The 17,613-nt window shown below is 40.4% G+C and overlaps 1 protein-coding gene across 1 annotated transcript in view; it reads left to right on the top strand.

The window, feature by feature from the left end:
* Window positions 1-419: 419 nt before the first annotated feature.
* LOC120460333 (DENN domain-containing protein 2A) overlaps window positions 420-17,613 on the top strand; it is a 42,418-nt gene continuing 25,224 nt past the window's right edge. Inside the window, exon 1 of the mRNA XM_039648060.2 lies at window positions 420-689. The gene's annotated coding sequence lies outside the window, so the exon portion shown is untranslated. The remainder of the gene's footprint in view (window positions 690-17,613) is intronic.

Below are 17,613 nucleotides of genomic sequence, written 5' to 3'. Positions count from 1 at the left end.
CTTTTCGACTGAAGAAAGAAAGACATGGACATCTTGGATGACATGGGGGCGAGTAAATTATCAGCAAAAGTTTTTTTTTTTTAAGTGAACTACTCCTTTAGTTTAATATTTTCTAAGGAGAAATAGGGAAAGTTTCCGTATGGCTCCGTATATCTGTGATTGTTCTTTGCTGCAGGTACGTTTTTAGGAATGGATGAAGTATCCGAATACTTTTAGGAGATCCGGTCATGCGGATGGATGGAATTATTATTGTTTTGTTTGTTTGTTTGTTTGTTTGTTTGTTTGAGCTCAAGTCGAGTTTTAAAGCAGGACTCTTGGTCTCCACAGCAACCAGGCGTCCAATCACTCGTCCAGCTGCAGATTAGTTCAGCAGTGGGGGGTTTGGAGGAGGAGAAAGAGGAGGGGTGGGAAAGGAGAATGAGAGAGGAGGAAGGCAGAAACACTGGAGACAGATAAAGTTGGAGTTGGAGTGTGTCAGAGCGAGCGAGCTGCTGTTCTTCTGCTGTTTGCAGGAAACACGAGGACCGGCTGAGGAAGAAAGAGGATTTAATCGGCTGAACGTGTGCTTGAGGAGGAGGAGGAGAAGAAGAGCTGATCTGATCATGAGAGTGGATGCCGTCTTTCCTGGGGTCAGATTTCACAAAATGAGAGACCACTGCACTACTGCAGGACGCAAGCAACAGAGCAAGGTGTGTGTGTGTGAGAGAGAGAGAGAGCTCTGTGTGCTTGTAACAGAGAGAGAATCTGTATAAATGTATGTGTGTGTGAGAGAGAGAGATTGTGTGTTTGTGAGAGATACAGTGTGTGTGTGTGAGAGAGAGAGAGATTGTAAGTGTGTGTGTGTGTGAGAGAGAGAGAGGGAGATTGTGTGTTTGTGAGAGAGACAGTGTGTGTGTGTGTGTGTGTGTGTGTGTGTGTGTGTGTGTGTGTGTGTGTGTGAGAGAGAGAGAGAGAGAGAGGGAAAGATTGTGTGTGTGTGTGTGTGTGTGTTTAATTCTGTGGTATGTCCTCACTCATTTAAAGAGCTAACTGGACTTGTATTTGCATTGTTTTAATGTATGAAGTTTAAAGTAGAACAACTAGTGTCTTCAGAACACACTGGTTTGCTTGTTTAGTGGTTGTAGTTTGAACTGGTTTGTTGTTCAAAGGCTGAAAGTTCAAAGTTAACTAGTAGAGGGAATTTCTGTTAAATGGATGGAGGAGGATAGATAGATACTAGGATGGATGGATGGATAGACGGATAGACAGATAGATAGATAGATAGATAGATAGATAGATAGATAGATAGATAGATAGATAGACAGACAGACAGACAGACAGATAGACAGACAGATAGATAGATAGATAGATAGATAGATAGATAGATAGATAGATAGATAGATAGATAGATAGATAGATAGACAGATAGACAGATAGATAAATAGATAGATAGATAGATAGATAGATAGATAGATAGATAGATAGATAGATAGATAGATAGATAGATAGATAGATAGATAGGAGAACAAAAGCTTTTCTGGAGAGAGATGTAAATAAAAGGATTTCGGTGAATCTTTATATGACAAATCCAAATGTGTTTGATGGTTTATCAACAGTCAGAGTGAGAGTTTTGGTGTCATCTCGAGGCATGACTTCATAATTCATAAATGATGTAAATATCAGAAAAGAATCCGTTTATGTCTATTTTTGGTGTTTGTTAGCGGAGAACATATTCTGCGTGGGATATTTCTGTCTGCTAGTGCAGTGACTCGTCCTCATGCTTTTATTTGTAACTGCTATTTAGGACTAAAATGTTTTTGTTTTTCACAACGAGGGACAGGAAATACCCAGAATCCCACAGTCTTTCCAATATGACACATCAAACTTCTGCTCCGGTTGTTTTCAGACGGCAGTCGTGATCAATATAGGCACAAACTGAATCTTCTGAGTGTGCTAGTATAGATAAATATTTAATATAAAGTGTCAGATTAATTAATAAACTGTAGACGCAGTGCGTTTACAGAAAAAAAAAAGGTCTCGCAGTCGCAAATCAATTAAGCGTAGCTATCATTTCGGAGTAAGCTGTGTGTGTGTGTGTGTGTGTGTGGCAAAGGTTTCTGAGGCTTTCTTGAATGCAGGCCTGTTTAATTTGCAGAGTTGTTTGTCTCTGGTCTGTGACTAATGGCTCTCTCTAAATGACTCTAATAAAGAGTCACGAGGTCAAAGGATGAGTTGAGGAAGAAAGAGCAGGATTGAGTGAGCCAACAAAGGGACATTTTTCCATCTGGTTTGTTTATTGAAACCTTCGGAACTGAATGCAGGAACTAGATTTTTAGTCGTTCTTATCTCTAGAAGTGTTCTAGGTGATTGCTTGGATGTTGCTAGGTGGTCTATGATCATTAGGGGTGTTGCTAGGTGGTTGCTAGGGTGTTCTGCGGTTTGCTGATGTGTTTCTAGGTGGATGTCAGGGTGTGTTAGATGTTCTAGGTGATTGCTTGGATGTTGCTAGGTGGTCTATGATTGTTAGGGGTGTTGCTAGGTGGTTGCTAGGGTGTTCTGCGGGTTGCTGATGTGTTTCTGGGTGGATGTCAGGGTGTGTTAGATGTTCTAGGTGATTGCTTGGATGTTGCTAGGTGGTCTATGATCGTTAGGGGTGTTGCTAGGTGGTCTGAATGATTGTTAGGGGTGTTGCTAGGGTGTTCTGCGGGTTGCTGATGTGTTTCTAGGTGGATGTCAGGTATGTTATGTGTTCTAGGTGATTGCTTGGATGTTTCTAGGTGGTCTATGATTGTTAGGGGTGTTGCTAGGTGGTCTGAATGATTGTTAGGGGTGTTGCTAGGTAGTTGCTAGGGTGTTCTGCAGGTTGCTGATGTGTTTCTAGGTGGATGTCAGGGTGTGTTAGATGTTCTATGTGATTGCTTGGATGTTGCTAGGTGGTCTATGATTGTTAGGGGTGTTGCTAGGTGGTCTGAATGATTGTTAGGGGTGTTGCTAGGTAGTTGCTAGGGTGTTCTGCAGGTTGCTGATGTGTTTCTAGGTGGATGTCAGGGTGTGTTAGATGTTCTATGTGATTGCTTGGATGTTGCTAGGTGGTCTATGATTGTTAGGGGTGTTGCTAGGTGGTTGCTATGGTGTTCTGGGGTTGCTGATGTGTTTCTAGGTGGATGTCAGGTGTGTTATGTGTTCTAGGTGGTCTATGATTGTTAGGGGTGTTGCTAGGTGGTTTGAATGATTGCTAGGTGGTTGCTAGTGTGTTCTGGGGGTTGCTAGCCTGTTGCTAGGTGGATGTCAGGGTGTGTTAGGTGTTCTAGGTGATTGGCAGGATGTTGCTAGTTGGTCTGATAGATTTTTAGCTGTGTTGCTAGGTGATTGCTAGGGAAGTTGCTATTTGGTTGCTAGGGTGTTAGTTGGGGTTTTGTTTTGTATGAATGGTCACTTCAAGTCTCTGTGATCTTCTGGTCTGGGTATGTGGCTTGACTCCCTCATTCAATGATTAATTTATTGTTCACCTTTTTTTATTCACCTGATCACTTATTTCACACTTTTTAGTGTTTTTTAATCCATGTCTATAATACAAACTGTAATGAATGAGCAAATGATGCTTGACTTTGTGTGTGTGTTGTGTGTGAATTCCTGCGACATGTGTGAACAGACATCTGTGTCTATTCGACTGCGTTTGCAGAAGCGTCATACACATGTAAACGCATCCTGTGACAGACCAGATGCTTCATGTTTTTCTGTCAGCGAAACCCTGGTGGTTTACACTGCAACATTTGGGAATGTTTCCACCAAAGCATTTTTGCACCCAGTCGTCCAATCACAGTGAAGGAGGGGCGGGACAAACACCACACTGACCAACCGTCAGATTCTGCTTCTGGTAGTAAGTGACAGTGATTAGCGCTGTGTTTTACGCAAAGTTGAACATTCTTCAACTCTCGGCGAACGGTAAAAAAGGCAGAGCGCTTCAGCGGGAAAAAGACGCTCTGCGCCTCGTTACGCTCATGTCGCTCTAAATTAGCGGCGCTCCCATTGAAAACAATTGGAAAAATATTGGCCTGACGTCGTCATACTCATGTGAGTCTGATACGGGAAACTGAACCAGGAAAGAAAATGCCTCTGCACTCGATTGGATCGACAAATGCCTTGATCGCGGTTCTCTGTTCCTCTTTTAAAATGATCACGCTGTCTACATCTAATTCATCTGTTTTTCTGATTTAATGAGTTAGTATTTCATGAGAAAAATTTTTTTGCTCTTTTTCTGAATTAATGAGTTAGTTTTTCATGAGAAAAAAGTTTTTGCTCTGTTTTTCTGAATTAATGAGTTAATTTTTCATGAGAATTTATTTTTGCTGTTTTTCTGAGTTTTTCTTTAAAACAGAGCAAAAAAAAAAAAAATTCCATGAAAAATTAACTCGTTAATTCAGAAAAACAGAGCAAAAACTTTTTTCTCATGAAAAATTAACTCATTAATTCAGAAAAACCGAGCAAAAACTTTTTTCTCATGAAAAATTAACTCATTAATTCAGAAAAACAGAGTACATTTTTTTTCTTCAAGTGAATGCAATACGCCTCCGTAGGCTTGTTATAAACGGCAGAGATACTGCATACTTATGAATAATAAGTGTATAAATAAATAATCATCCAGAATTATATTATATGTAAGAAACCAAACCGTTTGTAAATCCGTCAAGATTTCAACGACATGAGTATTTCTTACATCAGATACCACAGAGCCCACCAGAAAGCCTGTCTGTGACAAGATGGCCGCCGGTGATGACGATAAATACTCCGCCGTGAGACATCTAGCCTTTATATAGATATCTATGGACACACTGCCGTTCTGACCCGAGCTCCGGCCGTCTCCACGGCAACAGCTGGAGAATTTGCCCTGCAGTGTGTGTGAGGGGAGTCTGGCTGCTCAGGAATCCGTGAGCTCCGGGCCTTTGTGTTGTAGTGGAAGGGAACGGACCACAGATGCTGTGATTACTGACCTCCACCCCTTCTTCTCCTTCCCTTCTTTCCTTCTTTTATAACTCTTTGAGTTTCCAGCCCCCACTCCTCAAGGCGCCGTGCCTGCAAGCTGTCGCTCCGATGCCGGCTCAGTCAAGGTTCAGTGGTTTTTGTAGGACTCAAGAAGAGACAGAGCAAACATCAAGGTTCAATTGTGTCGTAGTTTACTCATCCTCATCATTCCATGTTTTTAAGAATATCACAGTGACCCCAGCTCCTAAAATGAGGGATCGACATTAACACCCGCCGCCAAATATATTTGACTTTAAAGCAAATTTGTATTTATTACTGTGTATTTCGACAGTGGTGTTGTTTAACACAGCAGACTGATCTCATGAAGTAGCGTGTGTATGACGCGCCAATTCGTATTTCCATTTTTGGCGTGCTATCAAGACGCATAATCGCTTTTCAGCGCGTTTATGAACGCCGTTGACTTAACGTTATTACTGTGCATATAAATATATGACTTACCTCAACCCCGTCCCTAAACCTACCCGTCACTGAGGTTAATGGCATTTATGACCGTTATGACCGTTCCCTCACCATCCTAGGACAAAAAAAGATCGCTCCCTAGATGTAGATATACATTTTGCTTCGTTTCGCGCGGACATTTGACGGCGTGTACAGACGCGGAATCACTCAGACGTTAATGGCGTAGACATACGCGGATAGCTCAAAATGCGTAGCACTTGACTTGAAAGTGGCGTGTATGTTTATGCAAAAGTCATGATGTCATGTTGAACACAGACACTCCTACTGGCCACTTTGGCGGGTTGAATTTTATATAATACACATTTCTCAATTGTAGTCCTTTAAAGAGTAACTAAACACTTAACCAACTTTTTTTAGTTAGTGATCTGTAAGAATGGATCTTTATTTATACCAGTCATTGATTCGAGTAACTTTTTTGACATTTGTGTATAAAGTGTTTTATTTCTACAATATATGGTGTAAAAACGTCTTAGTGCTGCCCTCTTCAGGTTGAACGGTGGCTACTGCAGTTGGATGTTCCGCACTTCGTGACGTACGCAGGTTTCAGCTCACCCCTTGGCAATATAAAAACCATCTTGTGTCGTCAAAACCACTGTAGGGAGTCAGGAATTGGAATTGTGAGTATTGAAAACATCAGTATTGTTTTAGCATCTATTTCGTCTCCTCTATCTCCGCTGGGGTCTGCCCACTTTTTCAGCATTTTCAAATATTGCCAGTGGGTGGAGTCAGGCTCTGACCAGGGGTTTAGTTACCCTTTAAAAAGAAGACGCGTTCTCTAATCTCTCCGACAGCGAGTGATAGGACCTGTGTATCTGCATTATATGGGTGGTAAAAAGATGAAATTGGCTTTATTGCATCAATCAATCATTAGAAAGATCAGAGAATAGGATGAACTACGATGCTCATCTTAAAGGCCAGATTAGGACATGGCAGTCCCTCCAGAAAAACGCGATTATGCGATCGCTGAATTCAATGCAAAATCAGCCAAGGTCCGCATATTTATGCAGGGGCCGCATTTTTTCAAATACGCCGCACTTTCGCCGCATAAATTGCCGATTTCCGTGCAAAATATGCGGGGTTTGCATAATTTCATAATCCTCGCATTTTCGTTGCAAAAAAAGTCACATGTATCTTAGCAGAAAGTTGAAAGATGTTGCGTTTGCTTCACACAAGAGCAGCCATCCCTGTTTCCATGGGAACGTTATGAAGTGACGCAATTACGCGACGCCAGACAGACTCACGATTGACATCTCACAAATCGAACTCGTATAACTGTCTGTCACACGTTCTACCGTCACATCGTTACTTAATAAACATCATAAGATAAAAGAAGTAGCATCAAACAGAAATTACCCGCACACATGGGGTGTTCGAGGCGCACATATAACACTGCAGAGAGTTCAACAGCTCTTAAAGGGGCCACACCTTATTTACGCTCGTTACAGTCTGAAATAAAACAAGATGAGAAATTAAATATTCCCAGCACTTTCTATGATGTAGTATGCTTGCTTATCAAAGGATGTAATAAGAAATGACTCTTACATTAGCCTAGTGAGAACAGGATGTTGGGGGAATCACTTTTTTTCTCTTTTTCATCAAACCGCAATTTTTGCAAATTCCTGCAATTTCATCGCATAAAATTGCATAAATATCCCGCATATTCCATCGCATTTTTAAAGAAAACGGGCCGCGTAATCAATCAATTTTTGCCAGCAACAATCACAAAAAAAAACCTCAGTGTTTTTCTGGAAGGACTGAATACTATTATGGTAAATGTTATATATAAATCGCAAATTTTTTCACAAATTTTTGGAAATTACCACCTTAAAATCAGTCATTTTGATCGCAAAAATCACAAAAAAAAAATCGTGAAATCCTGGTGGGACTGACATGGGATTTGTGCAAAGACAAGAGATGTGACGTGGAAGTGTCACGGAGTTTCAAGACGACAGGAAGGAAGGAACAAGAAGAAAATGAAAAGGAGAATGTGGGCGAGGCGGAGTAAAACAATCCATTCTTCCCCATCTGGAACGTGGGATGTTTCTTCTTCCTCTCCTAGCGTGGGTTGTTTAAAATACTTCTTTACCTTCTAAAACACTTTAATACTGCCTTCTTTTCTTCTCTCGCTCTTTTTCCAATCTGCAACCAATTACTGCTTTTTAGAAACGGCAAACCGTCTAAGAAGGGCCGCCCAAAGGCCCTTTCACATGACTCGTGTCAACATTCTCCAATTCATTGAACTCTCGGAGTGAAGAGTCAAGTTTTTTCTTGTTCTTACTGGTCAAGCACTGTCATGCAACACTCAAGACTTTCAACTTTTCACCCTTTTTGCTTATTAAGTACTTAAAGGAAGGAAAAAGCTGTTGTTGTTGACGAATATAAGCCAGTGGTGTCCAATCTAGCCACTCTACAGTAGCTTGGTGCTAATTTGTTAATTATTTGGTGGAATAGTCAAATTAGAAATTCTTCTAGAAAACCGTGAAAAAAGTACAATAAAATATGTGGTTTAGGGATCAGGAATTGTATTGGATGGCTGCATGATGTAAAGTAAAATGTGAGTTTCTGTTAAGGCACAGATAATGAAGACCTCAATCCAATGTGTTTGGTACACCTTCACTGGGTATTATTAAGTCATTAGTTTTATATTCAGCACTGTTTCCCTGTCAGAGGTGTTTCAGGTAATGCGAGTTACACAGTTTGTCCTCCTGTGCAGGTGGAGACGCACCAGGCCGAGATTTCAGACAATGCTTTAGTTGTTAAAGTCGCTCTCAAACACACCGCCTGGTATGTCCATGTGCAACCTTGATTATCATTCCTGTATCAGGTTCTCACTTCAGAAGAATAGCCTGCTTTTTTGAGGGAAAACATCTTGTCATGATGATGAGATGCTAGCTTAGTTGTGCACAGACTCTTAGATTCACATGCAAATTCTTATACTGTTTTTATTTGGTGCCATGCAGTAAGCCTAACCGTGTCCTAACTACACGCGACGCGATAAAATTCCAGCGACAACAAGTGTGTCTGTCCACACTAGACGCGACGCGACTGTGAGATGCCACACATTCAGAACAGCGTGTCATGAGCGGACACTTTACTTCATCACTTCATTCATTTCTTCATTCTGCCAGCCGCAACGTCGCAGAAATAGGAACCGTTTCTAAATTAGAAACTTCGCGTGTCGCCGTCGCGTCTGGTTAGGACAAAAACTCTGATTAACGTGGAAAAGATACCTTTTATCGCGTGTCGCGGCGTCGCGTCGCGTGTAGTTAGGACACGTTCACACCGGACGCGAATAGCGCGTCAGGCGCGAATGATTTCAATGTTAAGTCAATGCAAAGACGCTTTACGCGCGTGAAAAATTCCTGCGGCGCGAATGAGGCGTGGAGCGAGGCGCGGAAGACGTTACGCGCGAATGATTCAGTTAGTGCCATTTGTGCATTCACGCGTTTGACGCGAATTCGCGTCTGCTGCCCGAGTTGAAAAATCTGAACTTTGGCGTGAATTCGCGCCGCGTTAACCAATCAGGAGCCTAGCTGCTTGCTCACGTGGTGAAGTGTCTGGATGCTTCAATAAATTATTTTGTTAATATGACTAAATGCATGGTGGGATTATGCACAACAAAGCAAATATTTTATCACTTAAAACATTATTTCTATATACGAGACATGTTCACTTTGTATTGAATGTTATTCATTCCATAGCTAGATTATATGAAATAGTATTATGTTGTAAAGACAATCAACATACATGTGCATAAATTCGTGTCTGGACGTGAGAGAGAAAAAAATCACAGGACAGGTTAATAACTCTTGAAGCTGGCTCTATTTATCATCAAAACAAAAATAAATGATAGCTAGATTAGATGGATGAGGGCGAGGGTGATCCTCGCTCCGATGCGGGACAACAGGTCATCAAACTGGGCGCGGGACAGGCGGGAGTACCGCTGACAGCGGCCGTCATCCAGCGCAGCTCCTGGAGCGAGCAAATGGTGAAACTAGCCAAACGGTTCGCCTCCAAGGGTCCGGAGGACACAGATATACGGCGACGATGATCCCCACGCCGCTGTTCTGCTCTCCAGAGTAAATACAGAGCGGTGACTCTCTCGATGAATGCTCAGTCGACATAAAAACAATGGCCGCCAACGGATTTCGATTCTGACGCGCGTCACGCGCGTACATTTCATTTCAAAGTTTTGTTTTTACGCGCGTCAGTTTCGCTCTTGACGCGCGAATTAACACAAAGTGGTCAAGCGTCAAACGACGCAGTAGACGCGCGATTCGCTTCCGGTGTGAACGTAGCATAACCCTGTATAGTGCAGCAGATTAACGGGATATTTCAAGAGAATCGTTCAAATTGGTATAGAAGCACGAAATTTGGCACAGATCCCTCTCCAAGGGTCATTTTTTTGGGAAAAGGCGTTGGCCACCCAAAAATTCAACATGGCGGCCATTTTTTCACGATGGCCGCTATTTTTGCCAAATGCTCATTAGGGCAATTGTTCGTGTAGATGTTTAAACAGTGCTTGTCCCTCAAATTCAAGATGGCAACCATTTTTCAAGATTAACATTGGCTCCTTGAGGATAAGGACCTTCAGGACCTTGAAGAGGATAAGATGTTTGTGTTGGGAAGGCTGCAGCGGAACATTAGCAAATTGTAGCAAATTGTGGTTTGGATAACTGATCAAAAACTACCTCAAAGAGCATTCTATAGCCCTTTTTTAATATATAAACGCCTGTTTTCCATGCCAGGTCACAATCCGACCCTGAAACTCATGGAAATATCTGTGCTCTAACACCCGATGATGCATTAAAGCGGGTAATGTTTGCAGAGGAACATGCAGTTTCCCCGTTTATGGATCTTCTGGAGTTACAAGGGAGAACCACACTGAATTTCCAAAGACTATTCCTTTCCGGGAGTCATGTGGCCGAGCTTCTGTTTTTGTCCCGGTTTGTATTCTTAAACCTGGAGATTTTCAAATGGAAGGATGGGGTGATGAGAGGTCAACATGTCAGGATAAAACCAGTCATTTTTAATCTAATGGCAATCTCATCCAGAGCCGTGAAGCATCCTGAGCATTTTGTGGCGATGCTAATCTTGGATGTAGGTATTGGTCCTCGATCAGCGCAACTCACGGTGGCCCCTATACTCGCATACCGCAACTTTTTCTCCGCTCTTGGCTTGACTCGAAGCCAGATCTCCAGTTACACTTCCTGTTTTTCCTCACGCTTCTGTGGTTCCGCCTGGCCATTCCCACCGGCCCTATGCGCCTCAGCGCAGACGGATTCCTACGATTCCCTGCGCTATTCCCATCGGAGCCCTGCGTGGAGAGAGCTTGGGAAAGTCCTCTTCCGGAGTCAACGATCCACCAAGCAACTGAACCTCTTGTTTCTCTCTCCTCCTCTCCTTTCTCTCTTTTTTGCGCTCAGCTCACTCTCAAAATCAACATTTCCAGAGTGAATGTAAACCAAACCGCCTGAAAGTTTTCACGACCTTGGAATAGCAACATTCGGATCAAAATCAGATGGGCTCCGTCATGATTTGTGGCTTTATTAAGTATAGTTATCTATTTTTTTTTTTTTTTGGAGATCCAACTTTTGCTCTGGTTTTTAGAGTCTCGGATTTGCCAAGATACCTAAATCTGTAACTTTAACACTGAAACATAGTATAACTCAAGAGAGTTTAAGACGTGTGTGTTCATACTGGATTGCAAACTTTTTGGAAAACCTGACTATACACTCTAAAAAAATACTGTTGTTTTAACCCAATTTTGGGTTAAATATGGAAAAACTCAAACAATGGGTTAATTTTAATTTGAAAATGTAATCCAATGGCTGGGTTTGTCTATATTTGACCCAAAATTGGGTAAAAACAACCCAGTATTTTTTTAGAGTGTGGTTTGAGATGTTGAGATCTCTTTTTTTCTTTTCTTTTATTTATTTTTATTTATTCATTTATTTAACCCTTATTTAACCAGGGAAATCCTTTGAGCACAAGTCTCTTTTGCGAAGGAGCCCTGGCCAAGAAGGCCGCAGTAAAGGTTCCACATAAAATACAAAACAAAAATAAAAACAATAAACATACGAGACATAATAAATACATTAACAGATACATTAACCTTACAACAGTTCCATTGGCGTTTTGCTGTCAATGAGAAACAACTGAGACATTAAAGAGATGTTTTCATTCCTTGGGGAATTTGATCAAAAACGGCTCTCCTAAATTAGATTAGCATTTGATTGCAGATAATAATATCTGAGCACATTGTGAAACACTGTTGAGATCTCCTTTAAACCCCCAGAGGAGACTCATGAGAGATTACTGGGGTCTTGTAATTCCACATCCTGTTATCTCTCTTCCTGTGATGTCGCCCCTAGCCAACGCTTGCGTAAACAAGAAAATAAGAGTTTGTCATGCCGTTTTCTTCCCTTGAGGTCTAAAGTGTCGCGCGGTTGGTCATGTGGTTCTGTCTTAACCATAATTACAACTTCCACGGTTTCACTGTGCTCGTTTGAGCAAATGTAAACACTAAACGGCCATCATCCTCCTGCATGTCCCGGAAGAGTATCATTAACAATAAGTTATTGTTGTTAACGTTTTACGATCCAGACGCCACAACTACAGGGAACATAGCTGCGATTCAGATGCACAACAGTTCACAGTGAGATCATGTTTGGAAGGCACTGATAAGGCGAACGAACACGCATACGTGAATTGTTTGGCGTATCCTCTCCACTTCCTGTCTCATTCTGTGGCCGACCTAGAAGTGTTCCTGTCTAAAGCTTGTCCTCGCCACTACAGGATAACAATGGCACAGCAGTAAATGTAGAGTGTGTGAGTGTGTGTGTTCTGCAGAATTAAAACGTTCAATATATTGCCAAATTGTAAATATTTAGCTTATCCGCTGATGTTTTTATGTATCTTTAAAGGGATACTCCACTTTTTTGGAAATAGGCTCATTTTACCACTCCCCCAGAGTTAAACAGTTGAGTTTTACCGTTTTCGAATCCATTAAGCCGATTTTTTTTTTATATTTAGAAGAATATCAGTAACCAGACAGTTTTTGGTCTCATTGACTTCCATGGTAGGAAAACAATGTACTATGGAAGTCAATGAGACCAAAAACTGTCTGGTTACTGATATTCTTCTAAATATCAGAAAATCAGCTGTTTAACTCTGGGGGAGTTGTAAAATGAACCTATTTCCAAAAAAAAAAAAAAAAAAAGTGGAGTATACCTTTAAGAGTTTACTCTCAGCTTCAACACATTTCACCACACTTAAAGACAAATGCCTTGACAAGCGCAGTCTGTGTTGATGTATTTCCTTTTGAAACAGGAAGTTTAAAGGGATACTCCATTTTACCACTCCCCCAGAGTTGAACAGTTGGGTTTTACCGTTTTCGATTGTATTCAGCCGATTTTTCTTATATTTAGAAGAATATCAGTAACCAGACAGTTTCTGGTCTCATTGACTTCCATAGTATATTTTTTTCCTACTATGGAAGTCAATGAGACCAGAAAATGTCTGGTTACTGATATTTTTCTTAATATCAGAAATACGGCTGAATTGATTAGAAAACGGTAAAACCCAACTGTTCAACTATGGAGGAGTTGTAAAATGAGCCTATTTCCAAAAAAAGTGGAGTATACCTTTAAGAGTTTACTCTCAGCTTCAACACATTTCACCACACTTAAAGACAAATGCCTTGACAAGCGCAGTCTGTGTTGATGTATTTCCTTTTGAAACAGGAAGTTTAAAGGGATACTCCACTTTTTTTTTTTTTTTTTTTGGAAATAGGCTCATTTTACCACTCCCTCAGAGTTGAACAGTTGGGTTTTACCGTTTTCAATTGTATTCAGCTGATTTTCTGATATTTAGAAGAATATCAGTAACCAGATAGTTTCTGGTCTCATTGACTTCCATAGTATATTTTTTTCCTACTATGGAAGTCAATGAGACCAGAAACTGTCTTCTAAATATCAGAAATACGGCTGAATTGATTTGAAAACGGTAAAACTCAACTGTTCAACTCTGGGGGAGTGGTAAAATGAGCCTATTTCCAAAAAAAAAAAGTGGAGTATCCCTTTAAACTTGCAGAAAATGTGGGAAAAGTCGTCCGATTCCACTCGCGTCTGATGAGAATAGTTCCTAAATGTGTTGTTTTCCCACTTTCTTGCATCCTCGATGAGTTATTTGTCGGATTTACTGAGGTTTGTGTCAGCAGAATCTAAACCTACAAACAGGAAAGACAGAGAACGCACAGTAAATGTGATTGCGATTTGGCTCTGGATATCAGTGACGGCCAAGCTGTCCTCTCTCTGGTGAAATCACACATCTATCTCTCTGTTTTGGAGAAGTGCAGAGAGCATGATGTCATCAGTTCGAGGGCCCTCAGGGCCACAGCCGAGTGAAGGCTTTATGAGAACCAGCTGTGAGGAGGAGGAGGAGGAGGAGGAGCCGAGTTAAAGCTGGCTCTCCTCGACATCTCGGTCACTTGTTCAGATACGTGACACAACAGAGATTTCATCAACCATTCAATTCTCGCATCATGCATTCACCCTCACGTTCTTCCAAATTGCGTGCTTGCCTCTGTACACCAAAGCATACATTTTAATAATGCACTGGCCGCCCTTGTGCATGCAAGTCAAATGCTGGTCATTTTGAACATTCAGCTTTTCATGATGGAAGCAAGTCATACAGATTTGGAAAAACATGAGATTGACGAAGGCTGCATTTACTTTACCTATTTTATATCCGATTTTTTTTTTTTTACGACCCGTACACCATCTTTTAAAAGTGAAAACACTCAAACCTTCGTCCTCCATCGCGTCATGTGATCTCATCCATCTGAGTTGACGTACGAATCGCAGTTAATATCCGATTTGTCTGCTTACGTGGCACACGCAAATGGACGTATCCGATTCATATCCGCTTTATTAGTGAGGCCTGAATCCGATCTGAGAAAATCGGTATCCATACATTTTTTTGTTTTCAGCTTACACGTTCATCCGATCTGTGCCACATGAGAGGAAAAAATCGGATTTGGGTACCATGCAGTGTAAATGAGGGCTAAATGATGCTCTCTCTGTATTTCAGCTCTAAAACCTGCGTTTGTAAGTTGCAGTCAGGATTCCCACAAGCTGCGTAAACACTTTTTGAAATGTAAGCCCTGGAAAACCCTTTAAAACAGCCATATTTATGAAGAGGTACTTGAAAAGTGTTTGACTTATTTAAATGCAATATACAGTAGCACACATCTGAAGTGGAAGTTGAACTGGTATTGTTCAACTTTGATGAAAGGTTTTGATCCACTTTAAATGTTGATTACTACACTCAAACAATGCTGGGTTGTTTTTAACCAAAATTTGGGTCAAAAATTGGACAAACCCAAATGTTGGGTTAAAAATGTCATTTTAAATTTCAACTTTTAACTTTACATTTTTTTAATTGCATTTTTAACCCAACATTTGGGTTTGTCCATATTTGACCCAAATTTGGGTTGAAACAACCCAGCATTTTTTTAGAGTGTACTGTATCTAATAAAAAAACACACACAAGCCCGTCTACTAAACCCCCATCAGACCTTTTTCTCGACACAATATCATAATATAAAAAATATAATTGATTGAGAAGTAATACACTCTAAAAAATGTTGCGTTGTTGTAAGCCAGTTTTGGGTAAAATATGGACAAACCCAAGCTTTCGGTTAAAAATGTCTTTTAAAATGTTAACCCAATTTGTCAATATTTGATCCAAATTTGGGTTGAAATAACCCAGCATTTTTAGAGTGTAGCCATTTTATACTTTGTATTTAAAATGTATGATTAAATAAGTATGTCATTTGAGTTTTAAAAATCCTTAAAAAATACTAAAGATATTGTTTGATAAGTGTTATCTCTGATTGTAGTCCTTGAAAACTACAAAAGTAGTGCTTAAAGTCAAAGTACTGGAATTTTTGTACAGTGTCAGTATGATGTCATGCGGATTTGACCTGGCTTTTGTAAATCTGACCCTTTGTTTGCATGTGTGTGTGTGTGTGTGTTCATGAATGTCCCTTATGATGAAACCCTCCTACAATCCAGCTCCGCAGAAGAGTTTGGCTAAGCTAGGAGAGAAAAAATCAAAAGATTTATAGCGAAACGCAGATGGTCTTCAATTTCCATTAGGTCTCCTCCTCACATCGCCTGACACACTCACATTTTTACGCATCGTTCCACTCATATAATGCTGTTGTACACTAAATGTGATGAATCTACATTCTTTTACTGAATCCAATGACATTTGCCAACTGCTTCACACAAGAACTTGTACACTTAGACCACTTAAACAGCTTCTGTTTGTAAAAAAAACAAACAAACGTGTATTTAATTTTATATGGTTTGCCTTTTTGCCGCACTTATTATATTTGGAATAATAATGCACACAAAAAAAGAAGCGTTTTTGTGCTACAAATCTGAAAAAAAAAAACACGTCAGCTGGTACAGACACATTTAGAGATTTCAATCAGGACATTATTTGTGGTCTTAGTTGGTTTAAAAGTTCATAAGTTTAACAAAACACGTCTGTAACCGACATGTTTACTCTGCAGCCGTTATCACACACACTAAAAGCTTTTCTTGTCTGCCGGGAAAAAAACGTTTTCTGCCGTCTCTTCCCTCTGTATATCTGCTCTGTGTCTCTGGAATGATAAAGATCGCTTGCGTAACATTACCGAGGGCTTCTGATGACCCTCACTCATGTGATCATGTGATTTGTACACTAATCTAATGGTTTTTAGTCAAAAGTGGCCCTTTTTGATGTCTCAAAAGAGAATCGAGTAATCTCTGGGGTTTCAAAGGAGATCTCAGTTATGCTCAATCAATTCTCATTGATATCCACGTTCATTTTATAGCAAAGGCAGTGCACAAAGTTTCGGAGGCGAACGTATGTTTGGTAAACGTGATTGACACATTTATTTTTTAACGTGCGAGTCGAGAATTTCTCCTTTACAGTTACAGCAGTGCGATGACGATTCATATTTAATATTAATTGTCAGACCATGTTAAAGGAGAACTCCGGTGAACAATGAACCTTTGGTCTAATAAAATATCGGTAGTCGATCGTTCTCTGAGATTTGTTTTCATGATAATCGAATGTAAAGAGTTTTACCTCTAAAAACTGTTTAGCGTATAATGCTAGTAATGGGGGCATTGACTAAGTAAAAAAGAAATCGCTAGTTTATATCACTAATAAGGCTCAAAATAGCCCCACACTAACACAGAGTAACATAATGAGGGTCCATACATGTAAAACCAAGCATTGAGAACTTTGTAAGTGTACTTGTAAGTGAATAAGTTTACTTCGCGTATACAGACAGGGGCCATCTTAGGAAATAGTCTTGATAAGTCGATCCCCGAACGCCGTTCATACAGTTCAGAAGTTCGTTGAACTTCATACAGTTCAGATCACTCAGCACGACGTTTGTGGTTTGACTTATCGAGACTATTTCCTAAGATGGCTCCTGCCGGTATACGCGAAGTGAACTGTCTTCATAAAGTATCTTCTTATTAAACGGTCTGTACACTTACAAAGTTCTTGCATGTATGGATCCTCAGTATGTTTCTGTGTTAGTGTGGGGCTATTTTGAGCCTTGTTAGTGGTATAAACTAGCGATTTCTTTTTACTTACTCAATGCTCCCATTACTAGCATTATACGCTAAACAGTTTTTAGAGATAAAACTCTTTACATTCGATTATCATGAAAACAAATCTCAGAGAACGATTGACTTGGTACCGATGTTTTATTAGAGCAAAGGTTCATTGTTCGCCGGAGTTCTCCTTTAAGTCAACCAAATTTTGGAAACTTCTGTTGAAGTATAAGTACTAGAAATATTTCCCTCTAGTAAAGTAATTGCATACAACATCTCTCTGGTTGAGTTGACCTGGAATTACTCTATCACCCAAGCATGCGATTTAAAGTTGCGTTAAACGCATTGATTAGCAAATATTTTTATGAAATAGAGAAGAAAAATTCTGGAAAGCTCCGTTAAATCCCCTGAACTATAAAGAGAAGTAAAACTGAGCATTACTCTCGGTCTCCGTTTGTCAACACCGTTTTCTCCAATCCTCTTTCTGTTCAGAACAATGACCGCCCTG

The sequence above is a fragment of the Pimephales promelas genome, chromosome 25 (assembly GCF_988280905.1).
Source record: "Pimephales promelas chromosome 25, fPimPro1.hap1.1, whole genome shotgun sequence".
NCBI lineage: Eukaryota > Metazoa > Chordata > Actinopteri > Cypriniformes > Leuciscidae > Pimephales > Pimephales promelas.
The sequence above is the reverse complement of the archived record's forward strand: the minus strand, read 5'-3'. Positions and strand labels throughout refer to the sequence as shown.